Source organism: Miniopterus natalensis, chromosome 1 (genome assembly GCF_054644295.1).
Source record: "Miniopterus natalensis isolate mMinNat1 chromosome 1, mMinNat1.hap1, whole genome shotgun sequence".
NCBI lineage: Eukaryota > Metazoa > Chordata > Mammalia > Chiroptera > Miniopteridae > Miniopterus > Miniopterus natalensis.
In genome coordinates this window covers 157,499,715-157,513,344 of record NC_142081.1, presented here as the reverse complement: position 1 = coordinate 157,513,344, position 13,630 = coordinate 157,499,715, and the positions used below count along the sequence as shown (strand labels likewise).

At 44.3% G+C, this 13,630-nt stretch overlaps 1 protein-coding gene across 1 annotated transcript in view; it reads left to right on the top strand.

Annotated features, from left to right (window-relative positions):
* The window catches only part of FRAS1 (Fraser extracellular matrix complex subunit 1), a 402,680-nt gene that overhangs the window by 231,141 nt on the left and 157,909 nt on the right, over window positions 1-13,630 (top strand). The gene's annotated exons all lie outside the window — the stretch shown is intronic.

Below are 13,630 nucleotides of genomic sequence, written 5' to 3'. Positions count from 1 at the left end.
AGGTTGAAGACCTAAGTGAACACAGGTTTTCACTGTAACCACCAGGAACTCATCTGCTATCTTCCTTTTACCCTGCACTTAACGTCATAGAATGTTTTTTTCTTTCAACTGAAGTGTTGCTTTAGTCGGGTCAGAGTTAGCCTCATGGAACATTTCAGTGACTTTTATCTAAACTCAGAAGGTGTTAGGAAGAATCCTGTGATGATTAACAAAGCAGAAGATCATCGGCCCCAGGCAGTGCCACCCGCGGCTGTTTTCATCACCTCGGGAAGTTTGGCGCAGTGGAGCCCTGGGGAAGGGCCCTGTCTGCTCCGTCTGTCACGCGCGAGCTTTGCAGGGTGGTGGGATTTACGCATAGGATTTACACACTATCTGAGCTGTACCTACAATCATCATCACAGACCTCTTAATTGCACTTGGCTGTTTAAGAAAGAAAATTAATCTAATCTATCACACAGACAAGAATAAACATATCCTGGGAACAGGTCCAATAACCTTAATGTGTTATCACATACGGAGATGTCATATGTGTGGGGATTTTTTTCCCCTTTAAGTCTGTCAAAGCAAATATACAGGTTAGGAGATTTAGACCAGGGCTGAAGGTTTTCAACAGAGATAAATGCACTGGGGTGAGTGGCAGGAGTGGATAAGATTACAGCCGACATGGTTAAGTGTTATGGAAAGCCAGGGGTTTTTTTCATAGATTTTTTTTCTTAGTATTTTGCACACATCTCATCAACATTATCCAAAAATTCCAAAGCCTGGAGTGCTTTCTCCTGTTTTGTTTTGTTTTTTCAGCTAACTCCTTTCTCCTATTTATAGAAAATGATAGAAATTAAAAAGAAAACATGAGTGAGAAATATGCAAATGCAGATGCAAAAAAAAAAAGTGCCTTGGGCTTTGTGGCATGGCCTAATGGAATAGATATACTTTGAGTTCTTATGTAGAAAAGGCAATAATACTGAGAGTAATACTGGAGAGGGGAAGCCTGGAAAGTTTTAAACAGCTGATATGTTAGAATGGTAGAATTCTGGGGGATTAAACATTTGTTTGCTTATGCAGTAATTTTTTAAATGCTGATTTATTTTCTTCATAAATCTGAGCCAGAATGTAAGCAAAAGAAGACATATCAGTAACGAAATACTACTCTGGGCGTTTTCATATTGTAATCCATGGTTCTCAAGTTCTAGGCAATTGTTAACAAGTGTTACATGCAAAAAAGATTCCTGGCTAAATAAACTTGGGAATCTCTGAGTTAAATAAGCAACTTTCTTTATTCAGGGTATCTCAGAACCTTAAATAAACAGACGTGCATTGTGAATGTCTAGGATGAAGGAGGCCGGACATCATTTCCCAAACATTTAATTGCATACCCCTCCATTTATTATAGCCTCTCACAGAGCTAGCCAGGGGTTTGCAGAAAAATCTTTGGAAAGCCCTGGACTGTGATGTTAATATGTTGAGCAATTTGTTGGCACTCCCTAAGGGTAAAATGAAATAATGAACCAGTCCTCAGATTGTGGACTCCCTCCCTCCCTCCCTCCCTCCCTTCCTTCCTTCCTTCCTTCCCTCTCTGTGGGCAAGCAGAGGGGTTACGAGGAGCCTCAGGTTTGCCACCCTTGCCTACTGAAGAGCACCAAAGAGCACCTCCAGCGTTGGGTCTGAGAAGTGCTTGCTCTCTGAACCTATGTGAAGCCGTTTGTTAACTAATTAGAAAACCTGTTAACATTTTTCCCCCCAAATCATAAAAAAAACACCTTTTGAGCCCTTTCCATGATTTTTCCATTTATTATCATAATTTCTGAAAGAGGACCCTAAGAAAAGTGATGCAAAAGTTGAAATGCAGATTAAAAGAGCAACAAATCCTTATTTTGGAATAAGCTGATACAACAACACTAAGTAATGAGAAAAAACCAGTTCAAATTGAGCACAATTAAGGACCTGGGAAGGAGCCCCGTGTGAGCCAGCGTGCCAGCTCTCTGCTTCCAGACACAGGGACCCGAAGCCAGAGAGGTGAGAGCCAATTCTGTTTTACAGCAGCTTCTACATGCAGAGGAGGTGGGTTGGCACTGCCTGCATCTTGCTGTAGCTGCTCCTGCTGGAACTGGAAGACCGCAAATGTGTAGCAGTAACTGCCTCATTCTGTTTAAAAATCCTACCCATCCATCTCTCTTGGCCTGGCTCGGGTTCCTTCCCCGAGAGGACCAGCTTCTTCTTGGCCTCTCCCACATCGGAATTCCTGGTGTGCTGATCGTCGCTCCCGCTTACCTCGCACTCGGCATTGAAGAGCTCCTGCTCTCTGCCGGGGGTTGTTTCCTGGTGATAGGGCACTGTTCTGAGGGCTCGCTGTGTAACAAGCACTGTGCTCATTGCTTTGAGTGCATTTTCCCATTTAGTATTAGCAGCAATCCTCCAGGATAGGTACTAATTTGATCTCCACTGTACACATGAAGAGACTGAAACACAGAAAGGTTAAGTGACTTGCTCAAAATGACAGAAGTTGGAAGATAGAACCAAGATTTGACCCCAGAGAGTGTAATTGCAGAATACAACTACTCAACCATTTTGTTTTACTTATGATGCCAAATATGGTTGATCACACACAATAGAGACTTAAGAACGATTTTTTGTTTGGTGGATTAAAAGGTGGATTGGCAGGGACTGGTATGAAGGTGGCTTGGAGAGGCACTGCTGGGGAAAGTTGCAAGAACTCTTAGTCTGTTTTCAGTGCTGAGAAGCCTGATTTAGAGCGCCGTGTGTACAGGTGGTCCTACTGTGTACTGTCCTTATTGAATCAGTAAATTTTAAAGAAACCTTAATGCATACTGTATTTTAATAATTTATGTCTACATTTTAATTTTTTCAACATATACGTGTATCTATTTTTCATAGTTGTAGTCAAAACTACATATTTGTTTTTCTTAGATATCACTTTAATTTATGTGTTTCCATATGTTGGCAAATATTCAAAGAATCCATATAATTGCCTTTTTTAATGCTAAGTAGCATTGCATTGTGTTTGTGTAACTTAATTTCATTTGCCATTTTCCTTTGGTGGACCTGGGAGATGACTACCAGGAGGTAGGTTTACTGCTTGGTCCTTGGTGCGTTAAGTATGGCCTTCAAGGTTTCAGTTGGACTAGGTCTGTATTTCATGTTATTGTTAATACAAACAATAGGGTGTTTGTGGAATTTTCTAATTTTCAAAGCAGTGTCTCACCTATTTTCTCATTTGACCATTCTAGGAAACCTCCTGCAGCAGTGGGAGTAAGAGCTCAGTGTAGTTAGTGCCCAGCTAACACACAGATGCTCATAAGCAATGGGGGGTGAATGAGTGACAGACCTGGGCCCTCATGTCTAGTACGATCACCTCCTCATGCATCGTATGGTAATTACAGCAAGGATCCTTCTTCTTAGCGTGACTCATTTATATGGTTCTAGTCTCTTCTTTTCCACCTCCCACTTTATTCCCTCTGGTCCTAGTCTTCTATCTTTATATTTTTTCAATTTTCTTGTCTTGTCTATTTTTTTTAATACTTGCCTGTTTATTTTCCTTATCTTTATTTTTAGCCTGCACTTTCTTTCTTATGTCTCACGTTGTCACCCTATCTCCTGTTGCTTGAACTGTGAATTGCCTATCTGGTCTCTCTCCGGGACTTTCAATGATTGTCTCTTTTTTGTTCTCCGATTTGTGTTTTATTTAAGAGGCCACCCTATCTGCTGAAGGATGATCGACTATTTCAAGGCTTTTTTTTTCTTTTCAGAATAAAAGAACATGGCATGCTTAAATTGGACCTTCCTAAATTAAGAAGAAGACTTTACACTTTCTTCTTCATGTGATTTTTACTAAACACTATCTTGCCTAGCTCTGGTAGTGACAGAAACATCTTACTTACAAACTTTCAACTTGGCAGGGCTCCCAGTGAAGTCAGGATTGCTGCAGGTCAGGGCGTGAATCGCAGAGAAGGTCTTTGAGGGTCTGTGCTTAAGAACACAGCTGAATTCAGGCTCCTAAGTTACCCTTTCAATACTGAAGGGGGCAAAACTGCTAAGGCTACACTTACCTACTTTTCTAACACACATGTTAATCTCTGTGGTTTACATGTAATAGGAAAAACTGTGACTTAGATGCAAGCATGCTCATCACTATCGATGTCACTTCTGGTTGGACCTACTGCAGGTAATGTTTATTGAGCACTTGCTATGTCCCAGCCCCTCACATGCATTATCTCATTTAATCCTGACCTCAACCTTGGGAGGTTGGTCCTGTGATTAGTAGCATCTCCATTTTATGGCCCAGGAGACTGAGATTGGTGGCATTAATCAATTTACCCAACGTTTCACAGCTAGTGAGCAGTAGAGCTAGGCTTTGGATGACCACTGTACCAGCCTTCATCACCTGCTCTAGTTCCGATAAGACCTTCTCTGCTTCTCCGCGGTCATACTCTTTTTAACTCTTTCTGATGCTCTGCCGTCTTGCCCACCGCGGCCTTTCCATATGCACTTTCCATACTTTCTCAACTCACATTTTATTCAGATCAGTTTGCATCTTAGCTTTCTTTTTTGTTTAGAATATTAATGTAGTCTGATTAAAACAATACAACAAACTCCCTCACCTTTTCTGCTCAAATTTCCTGTATTTTCTTCTTGATGCCTTTTTTCCTTATTTCTCCCCTTTTTTTTGTTTAGGTATTTTTTGTTGTTGTTGATTCTTAGAGAGAGAGAGAGAAACATGGATGTGAGAGAGAAACATTGATCAGTTGCCGCCTGTACACGCCCTGACTGGGGATGGAACCCACAACTTAGGTAAATGCCCTGACCAGGGATCGAACCCGCAACATTTTGGTGCACAGGCTGACACTCCAACTAACTGAGCCACCTGGCTAGGGCTCCTCATTTCTTCCTTTGAGAAAGGAGGTCCCTCACCCTGGCCCAGGGAGCCCCTCCCTCTGTGACCCAGAGCCTGTCTGCCCAATCACCTTCATGAGCTGGTCTTTCTAGAATATTATTTCCCCTTCTGGTTACTCATTTCACCTCCCTCTGTCTCTCTTTATCTTTCTCTGTCTTCTTCCCCCCCATCCTCTTTCTTCTGGAACGTTAGTGTCTTTCACAGCCTTAATGTGACCCTCATTTCGGTTTCCTCCTTAGATGCCGTCTCGGGTGCACACGCGATGATTGTCTCCAGGCCCTCATTTTTATCTACCTGCTGGACAACTGCCCCACGGGAATATCATACTCAAAAAACTTCAAAGACAACTCACCCCATCTTCCCCTCCCGACCCACCCACCCATCGGGTGCTCTTCTTCCTTCCCCTGTCTTTCTTGTGTGCCTCCTGCTGATTTTTCAATGAGCACAATTTATAACAGTTGAGTTACGCCGAATCCCCCCCACCCTGTGCAACATTCTAATTACTGCACATCTTGCAAACTCCACTTTTGCAATGATCCTTAAATGTATTCTCCTTTCTCTTCTAATAGAAAACCAAAACTCATCTTTCTCAGGTAGCCTTAGTTTTTTCCTGAAGGCTCTGCCCCACTAAACCTCCCCCCCACTCCTTCCTAAGAGGGTAACCCTTCTGGAAAATCAGCTTTGACTTATGAAACACACTTTGGTGGGTAGAACTTACTGATTGTTTCCCATTGCCTAGCACATCGAGTGTAAATTTTTCCCCCTGATTTTCAAGCCCCCCGGTCTCCCTTGGCTCCTGACTGTCTGAATGAAGCTCTGGCCATGCTGGATGCTTGTCCCACTCTCTACTGCCCCTCCTGTGCGCCAGCTCCCGCTCTTCTTGCCTCCTAACTAGGATGCCCTCAGCACCATTTGCAAACATCAAATAAGCATACAAATCATGAACACATGATTCACAAGAGCTCAGGGATGGGCTAGGACCAAAGTCCTAATCGAAAGGGGAAGAGAGGATGTGTCTTTCTCTTCCGTCCTACTCCTTTTAGATAAATATTCTCTGGTCCTCCTTGAAACCTATTGCAGTTTAGGCGTGGCTTTCTTCTAACCTTCCACTTTGCCATGAGCATCTCAAAGGAATGCTCTGTGCCCGACTTAATGCTCTGTCTCCCACAGTAACTTCCATACTGCCTCACACCCAATTGATGTTCTAAGAATGTTAACAGAAGTGGACATTTTTCTATCATGGAAGTGAACCAAGAGGAAAACATAAACTGGTGGCACGCTAGGTACACGGGCAGGGGTGGTGCTCATGTCTCCTTGTTGGCAGGAAGAACTGGCACCAAAAATGAGGAAAGAGCTTTGCTCGTCTGTCTACCTGACAGTGCCTCTCGACTCCTCACGTCCTACCACAGCTTTCTCAGCACATTTGTGAGCTTGTCCACACTAGGTAGAAATAAAACCTAAGGTCAGCCTACTGTAGTGGGCTGTGTTTTTTAGCGGGGGTGGGGGGGTTGATTTTTTCAGGATAAGACATTAGCCGCAGACGCTGAAAAAAAGGGGAAGTTTTGTTTGTTTTATGGTTTTTGTACCTCTAACAAAAAGAACACGTGATTCACAAGAGCTCAGGGATGGGCTAGGACCAAAGTCCTAATCGGAAGGGGAAGAGAGGATGATGTGTCTTTCTCTCCTGCCGTCTGTACGTTATTTTCTGGATTCCATCTGTACTTATCTCACAAGTAGCACCCTATCGGTTTTAACAGTGGCATCAGAATTCAAATTCCATGCACTCTTTGAGGGCCCTGAGTTTTGGTTTGAGATTATTTCTTTTTCTCCTGATGAGGAATAGCTCCGAATGCTGATTATTTTAACCGCTTCCAAACACATTTAATGTGGTTGCATTAAGAACCTAATCGACTGACAGGTCATTATTAAAAATCTCACTGTGTGTCCAAATTTATCTGTGTAGGTCATTATTTACTAGCTAAGGAGTCACTGCCCCATAAAACCAACAACCAAAGCCATTGCTTCAACAGTACACATTTACTTTAATATCTTCAAGCTTTTCTGACTTTGCTCCAAAGATGGGAAATAAGCCATTTCACCGCCGTGTGCTTCCATCCATCATGATTGTGGGTAATCCTCACTGATCCTCGAAGCAGAGCCTTTGTGATTTGAAGAAAGAATCACATAGCAGTGACCATATGTAATTTCCTCCTAGCTGCAGGAAGGCATACTAGAGGATTTTGCAGCTGCTGAGTCAAAATATTAATTTTTTTATCTATTTCAATTTTTAGCATATCTATACATTGTGCATATTTAGAAAACAAATGGAATCCTCTGCTTGCTCAAAAACAGGAAATGTATTTATTTCAGCTGAAGCTAATACTCCATTTTCAGGCTCCCTTGTAATGTGTTCATTAATTTGTTTGTTTAAAGTGCTAATTCCCTGGGTTTGTTAGCAAGCAGGCACATAGACAAACAACTGGAATTCCATCTGCCCTCCCCCCACCACATGCCTATTTTACACCAGTCATCTGAAACAGGCCATCCATAAATGTATCCTGGGTCTCTTGTCTTCCCTTGTCACCCTTAATGAGTTTTATATTTAAAGACTTTTCACTGTAATTGAAATAGTGACAAATAAGGATTTACTTACTGAGTAGCAATGGGAGAGCCAGCCTCCGGAATGGCGCTGTTTTTAAGCATTTAATGGATGCGCACTCACCGTTTGGACACATCAGAGGTTCGTCTCCTCGTTTGATTATAGGCAGGAAGGTCAGAGGCAAATGCCTTACTGCACAGATGGGGCTTTTAGGATGGGACGTTAATCCTGCAGAGGCTGCTGGATTGGTGGCTTGGAAACTGAGCTCCCCTATTTTAGTAACTGTGGTCCTGGTACAAATTAAGCTGTGAGAGCATAAACTTCCTCTGGTGTATCCTGTGAAATTGTTCCAAATACCACCTGTGGGGAGGAGTGGGAGTGGAAGGTGGGGCAAGGAGGGTTATGGGGAAGTTCACTCTGTGGCTTGTTGGCCTCTCTGGGGATACTGCCAATTTCAGGACACACTTTCTGACAGCTGCGCTCCTCCAGTGCGGGTCCAGCAAGAAGATGAATTAGACTTTGTCAGATGGTCTCCGCCTACCAAGAAGAGTTCTAGAGTTGCCTCTAAATCAGCTTAGTTTTTAGAAACTGTGCCCACAGATTTTACTGTGCAGGAAGTGACTGGTGCCTTAGCAGTTCCCCGGGACAGCCGCCTCCTGCAGTGCCTGGAGATGGCTCCTACCACCTCTTAATTATGGTTAGCTTGTGTAGTTAGTGCGTTTGGCTGACCACGGGGATCTTTCTCTCTTCATTATCTCCAGTCGTAATGGCGAAGCAGTTGTACTTTGTCACATGCACAGCTGAGTAGTGACTTTCCCCTCTTAGCCTGAAGTAGATTTTGAAAACCACGTGGTACAACCCACATTCACCCTTTTCATGGGCCTCCAAGTTCCCAATTTCCTAGTGTTATTACTCCAATAATTTTTTTACTTCATTCAACAAATGGGTAGGGCTACCTACTAGGTACAACTAATTTGGCCAGATTTTACTCTTTCCGTTTGTAAAGGTGTTTTAGAAACTGACAATTTGTGAAAAGATCTTCCTCAGTCACTGTCTGGAAGATAAGCCACTGGTATGTTTATGTTATTTTTTCTTTCTTAAGGGACACCCAAGATTTCCATCCCTGGTCACGATAGCGTTCACGTACCTGTGTTACCGTATTCTTAATATTGTTGATACGCCTAGTCTACATGAGCCCCTTGAGAACGATGCAGCCATGTGATGTTATTACCAGGGAATTGTCTTCTTTAGTCGTAACGGAGGGGACGAGGGGAGAGAACAGCAGAGGCCCCCTGCCAGCGGAGGTTTCCTGTAGAGAGCCGCTGCGTGTGTTCTCAGGCTGTTGGTTTCTGCTGTGGTTCTCACCCTTCCCCATCACTAGGACTTCTCATTCACATCTGTAATCAAGACAGACTCCTCAGTAGGTCGACTGGTAAAAGTCAAATCCACACACGTGACCCGACCCCCAGTTGCCTGCGGGGTAAGATCCATGGGCCTTTCCTACCTTAGAGGTCACTCCTGAACTGGCCGCCCAGGTCCTGCGTGGCTCCCGCAGCCGGCCGCCCGCAGCGTTCCTGTCTCAGCCCCTCTAGAAAGTTCGCTGCCTTCTGGAGCGACACCCTTCAGAGACTCCCAGGGCCCGGCAGCATTCTGTGGAGCGTCTGTAACGTCTCCTGGCAGTCCCGTGTCCTGGCGTCTGCCATACACTCTCTTCTTGCTCATCCTGCTGTGCCACTGTCTCTATTGCCCTGTGACCCAAGGAGCACAGCCCAAGTCCACTCTACTACCGAATTCTCGAATATTCCAATGGACTGCCAACAACCTATTCTGTGAGCGGGGAGGGCAGGGGCAAAGCAGCTGGTGTCTCTGCTCCTTCCTCTCCAGCTTGAAGGGCTTTTCTAGGCTGCGGAACAAAGGTGGAGAGTGTAGGGTTGTGTTGGTGGGGAGAGGCCTGGGCCTGTTAGCTCCAGGGCACAGTCAAGTTTGTTTTTCTTCTGTTGCCTGCGCTGGGCTCTTTGAATGTGGTGCCTTTGCGGGTCTGAGTCTGACACCTTTCTCTGGGGCCGCGTGATGGCCCATGTTTCCCGGCCCGGTGGGGCATGGTTACCGTGGGTGAGAGCTCACGGGTTGGTTCTCCACATTGCCGTTGGTTGCACCTGTTTTTTACCTGCCTGTAATTATACATCCACCGTTGCTTTTCTCCACCATACTGAAAGCTCTGTGAGTACAGTAGATTTTGAACATTTTCATTGTTTGAAAGAAAACCTTTTAAAAATGTTTAATCTTACGATGCAATACCAGTTTTCACCAGCCAAATTAGCCAAGATTGTTTTACTATTTTTAAAATCTCAGTGCAGGCAAAGTTATAATGAGATAGTCTAATGAATGGCTCTTAGAGATGTAAATTGATACAAGCTTTCTGAAAAGAAAATTTCAATACCTATTAAGTATTTTACATTTTTTCATGCCTTTAGTGATTAAAAGTGTATGCTCTGGAGTCAGTGTGGATATGGCGTGTGCGAGCAAATGGCCTCCCTTCTAAGTCTCAGTTTCCTCATCTTTCAAATGGGGTAATAACAATGCCTACTGCATCTTTCCAAATAAGATTATGTACTTATAATAATTAGTATAGTGTTTGATCTATATTCAGAGCTCAACAAATGTAAGCTATAATAATAATATGATTTGTAACCTTTTGACACTGTCTTTTAGGAAATACAATTGACTCTCAAACAACATGATTTTAGAACTGTACGAGTCCACTTATACACGCATTTTTTTCAATAACTTCTTAGTCAGCCCTCCTTGTCCCGAGGTTTTGCAGATTCAACCACTGCATATCAAAAACAGTATATTTGGTCCATGGTTGGGAATTTAAGGATTAGAGGGCCAACTATATACATTGTTCTATACCATTTTATATAAGGGACTTGAGCATCCTTAGATTTTGGTATCCTCAGGAGGTCCTGGACCCAATCCTCCACAGATACCAAGGGACGACTGTAATTATGTTTTATGGGAGTCAAAATTACATACAGATTTTTTATTGCACAGGGTGTCGGTACCTCTACCCCCGTGTGTTGTGCAAGGGTCAACTGTAATTTAAAATATACAAAGTTTTTATCATGGCTTTAATTATAAAAGTGGACAAATGCTTATTTATACTTTGTAAAAATATTCTTCATATTTTCTTTCATGGCTCACTTTGCAGTGAGAAAAATAAAACCCCAAGATCCACGTTCGAGCCCCACTCAGCCCCTCTCCTGTGCAGAAAGTCACAGTGGCGCCCTGGGCTTGAGCCTGAAGCTTGCTGCTGCTGGTGCCCAGCGGGACTGGCCACTTGTAGCCTGTCATGCCTGAGTTCTGGAGTCTGCCCTCGGGAACTATACTTCTCTGATTATAAATCAGAGCACTGGTATTAATCCTCAAGCCCTTGTTGCTCTGAGTTTTGGCTTCTTTCCCTGCACATCATTACTCATTTTGAGCTCTCCCAAGGAACGCTCTCCTATAAAGTGATTTTAACTTCAAGCCTCTCAAGACAAAGGTGTTTCTTAGGTTTTAGGAATTTATTTTTCTTTTCTGATTGGTTTAATAAAAGTCAACTTTCAGATTGAGTTCGGAGCATATTTATTTAAGTGGTCTTCTGTTGGGGACTTGTGTATGATAGAGCTGGGACTGGAGGTTTGCATGAGTGTATTACCAGGGGACCCACACAGATTGTTGTTTTGGACGGAAGCTATTCATGGGATTGGGTGGTTAGCATGACTTTTTAAACCATGGATGGGTGAATAAGGAATGAATACAAGTAGTGAATGAAAAGAGAGTGTTCAGCTTTCCAGACTCGGGTAGTTACGTGCATGAGGTAGAACTATAAACTAACTTGGATTGATGTGATGCTTTGGGCAGCTTGTAGTTGATTGTTTTATATTTTCAGGTGCCATTTATTGATTTCTCCTTGCCTCTGGGCACTCACTCCATCATGTAGTGTGATATGTTTTAAGACTTAACATGAAACAACGGAGGGAAGCCAAGGCCTTGAGATTTAGGTGTCTCCACCACCCTCGAGCCCTTTCCACTGGCTTCTGGTAGCTGCACACAGCCGTGTCCAGTTGAAGACCTCCAGAGCATGAGACAGAGTTAGGTGGATAGAAGAAGGTGAGGTTGTGGGGAGACTCTGCATTTCTCAGGCGGCCAGAGGCAGGGAACGAAGACCAGCCCAGAGGAGCCCCTGGGTAAAGCATGCTAACGGGACAGGGCTTAAGAGGAAGGTGGCCCAAGTGTCATGTGTTGCAGAGATTTTCATGTAGGTTAGGAATCAGAGGAGGCCATTAAATTTGGTCCTTAAGAGGTGGTCAGAGACCTTTTCAAGGGCATTATCGTAGGAGAGCTGAGGAGGTTGAAGGCAGATTACAGGGAGGGGAAGAGTTAGGGAGGCGAGGAAGTTGGGTGATGAAGGGATGGCCAGAGATGGAGTGGTCGCAGAGAAAAAGGTTTTGTGGGGTAGGGGATGTGGAACATATTTGGAAGTTGAGGTCCAGGAAAGTAAATAGAGATGAGAGAAAGTATGCAATAACACTGTAAGAATGTTCAAACAATGTTGAAAATTGGTCGAGAATGTGGGTGGAAGAATTAGCCGTTTCATCCTGTGAGAGAAGAAATGAGATGGAAGTGGGTAAAGATAGCTGTTCTGAGGTTGACAGGGAGGAACTGAAGGTGCTCATGCTTGAAGGGCTGAGCGAAGTAGAAGAGAAAATAACCTGGGGAGGGAGACGGGAGGGTGGGCGGGGGGGCACTGACTGCAGAAGAGTAGTAGGGTTTAAAGGCAGCCGCCGAGGGGGAAGGAACACCCACAACCCAGCTCTGCCTTCCCTTAGAAATAGTGCTACACGCTACACTCCTCCTTTTAACAGCTTCTACAGGTCCTTCAGATAAGGCAAACCCACAAATGTTTATTTATCGTACCCCCCAATTCTCCCATGCTCTGCTGACCTTCTCTTCAAAGCACGCCCTGGTGATGACGCCTCGTTTCTAATTGCCCCAGGGGAAGCTTGGGCTGGGCGCGGGTGGTCGTTAGCTCCCGCACACCTGCGGATCTTGTTGCTGCGCGCCTGAGCCCGCCCGCGAGCGCTGGCTTTAGAGAGGAGGGGCCGTGAGCTCTCCAGTACGGCGCCTGGAAGCAGCCGTGTTCCCCGGGCGCCCGGTCCTAACGTACCCGCTCATTAAGGTAATCACAAAGCAGTCTCCTCCATCTGCCCCAGCAACTTTTGCAGCATTTTGAGTCTTCCCTTTGCACACGTAGGACTGTGCTCCGGGCACTGTGAGGAGGGCACAGGAAAAGAGAACAGAAAGGTTGGCATTGTATGGAAACCATACACTAAGTCAGGGAAAATTGCCTCCTTATCATATTTCTCTCAATGCAGCCATAATTTCCTTTATGATTCTCTGAAGGGCTATCCTGAGGCTTAATTCAGCACTTAGGATATCCAGATTTGTTCCTAATACTGGCAGAAGGCTGCCTGTAACTTGAAACTCCCTAAGTTCAGAGAAAGGTCAGAGGCTGTTAGTTTGCTTGCTTCGAAAAGAGTCAGCATTTTTGAGGACACTTTGGTTCAGCTGCTGGAGTGGCTATAAAGGTCCTAGACCAGCTTCTCATGCAGATGAGTGACTGCTGGGTATGGGACTGATGTCTGCCTTTTGTGCAGAGAACACATCTCAGAGGATCAGCAGTTAAGAAAGTGTATCACTGAGGGTATAGAGAGAAAGACCTGTCTTAACAGATTTCATGGGGCAGCAATCTGTTCGATGACAGGATTTTTTTAGTCGAAACACCGGTAGAACTCTCAGTCTCTATCCGCAAGACTTTGGGATGAAAGAAGGCGTATCTGGTCCCTGCGTGGGCCATTAGCAAGTTCAAACAGTGCTTGGAATCCTAAGGGGGAGATGGAAAGGCCCTATAACCAGAGCGCTTGCTCCCCTTTTCCTAGGCCTTTTACTCCTCTTTCACACTGGTGGGTATTTCAGGGTTTGTGTATTTTCTTCCAACTTTAGGATGGAGGATGGTAAATGGGACTTAAAGGGTAATTATCACTGAAAACAGGACAGAGGATGTGTTTACCTGAGAG